Source organism: Schistocerca cancellata, chromosome 3, assembly GCF_023864275.1.
Source record: "Schistocerca cancellata isolate TAMUIC-IGC-003103 chromosome 3, iqSchCanc2.1, whole genome shotgun sequence".
Lineage (NCBI taxonomy): Eukaryota > Metazoa > Arthropoda > Insecta > Orthoptera > Acrididae > Schistocerca > Schistocerca cancellata.
Genome location: NC_064628.1, coordinates 588034282 through 588036272, shown reverse-complemented (window position 1 = coordinate 588036272; position 1991 = coordinate 588034282). Strand labels below are relative to the sequence as shown.

General features: G+C 47.1%; 1 pseudogene; it reads left to right on the top strand.

Annotated features, from left to right (window-relative positions):
• The first annotated feature begins 896 nt into the window (after positions 1 to 896).
• On the top strand, positions 897 to 1014 carry LOC126177898 (5S ribosomal RNA; annotated as a pseudogene).
• Positions 1015 to 1991: the final 977 nt, after the last annotated feature.

The window sequence follows — 1991 nt, the reverse complement described above, 5'->3', positions numbered from 1 at the left end:
GCACTTAAACGTCCACTATGATTAAAAAATAAGCTGGATAGATATCAACACTGAAATATATGAATGCTAAAGTTTGCAGAAACGTACGTGATTTCGGAGAGGCCTCCTATGTCCTGCAACCAGGACCCCACACGTCGTGGCATGGAATCAAAGAGCACCTGGATATGTACACGGGTCGAGAAAGCACCTACACTGGTCCTTCGAAGTACGCGACGTATAAGACTCTGAGTAACCGTATGCCAGAAATGACCGATACACGATATGTAAGACGAATGGACAGAGCAGGGAAGCAGCGGTAACCATGACGTTGATTCAGAAGAGCTGCCCATTTATCGGTTCATGTTGGTCCCACTGATACATGACACATGGCACATGAAGAGACAGTACTTCTCGCTTTAAGACATGCCTTATACAGTGAATGTTTCTCGAATTCCCTTCCAAACGCCGGCCGGAGTGGCCGAGCGGTTAAAGGCGCTACAGTCTGGAACCGCACGACCGCTACGGTCGCAGGTTCGAATCCTGCCTCGGGCATGGATGTGTGTGATGTCCTTAGGTTAGTTAGGTTTAAGTAGTTCTAAGTTCTAGGGGACTTATGATCACAGCAAGCAGTCGAGTCCCATAGTGCTCAGAGCCATTTGAACCATCCTTTCCAAACTTATGTGTCGCAATCGTATGGTGTTACCCACGGCAGCCAAAGTCATCACAGTTGCCGTTCGTCCGGTATGCACTAAACAATTCAAGTTCAAGTCTTCAGTCACCGCTGCAGGGCCTATCTGTGAATTCTTATATTTTAGCGTCTAGTATTCAACCATTGCTATATGTATTTGTTCGTTGCTTCAATAATTATTAATGTAGGCTTTATACCACAATTGCCTGAGGTCAATGTACAACTGAATGGCAACGGCCTTGCCGCAGTGGATACACCGGTTCCCGTGAGATCACCGAAGTTACGCGCTGTCGGACGTGGTCGGCACTTGGATGGGTGACCATCCAGGCCGCCATGCACTGTTGCCATTTTTCGGGGCGCACTCAGGCTCGTAATGCCAATTGAGGAGCTACTCGATGGAATAGTAGCGGCTTCTGTCAAGAATACTATCTTACGACCCGGAGAGTGGTGCGCTGACCCCACGCCCCTCCTATCCGCATTCTCCACCGAGGATGACACGGCGGTCGGATGGTCCCGATAGGCCACTCGTAGCCTGAAGACGGAATGCAATGTACAACTGAATAAATAACGGAATAAAACCTATGCACCCATTACTAAAGTGCAGATTTAAGCGTGACACATACGTTGACACTAAATTTTCCCACTCGGTGTGATAGCAATAGTGTTCAGGTTGCCATAGCAGTCTGAGATTTTTGAAGATGGGAAGCTGATGCATGGCACCGACTCACCCCGCAGACCGGTGCACGACCTCTGTAAGTTCCAGCGTTACGCCAGCATTAGTGACCAACATGTATAATCCGTTTAGACTGTACGGTACAAGTGTGTCTGTTCAGCGCTGTGGTCTTATTGTTTGATCAAGAACTCGTCCGTCGATGCATGGAGAGTCTTTTTTATCAAATGCTCGGATCAAAGTATCAAACTGCCATAGCGGCGTACCCTGTCGACATCACGGTATGACGAATTCATTTCCTGGAGACTGAGCATTCTGTGCCGTTAGAACTGACTCAAGTGGTAATATTCAACTCTCCAATGTTTGCAACCATACTAGCACCTAACATCACGTTTCGGCGTCACTTGTCGGCTCTTTAAAATATGAGAGTGGTATGGCATTGGCGCTTCCGGTCTTATTCATCCCGACTCTTTCTCTGCCCGCTGCAGTTACCGCTAACATTAGTGTAAAATAAAACACATCCATTACAAAACCGAGAAGTTTTTGATAAAGTGCCTCTCCCGAAAGCTCTCACTTGCATATATATATATATATATATTGTGTGTGTGTGTGTGTGTGTGTGTGTGTGTGTGTGTGTGTGTGTGTCTACATTCC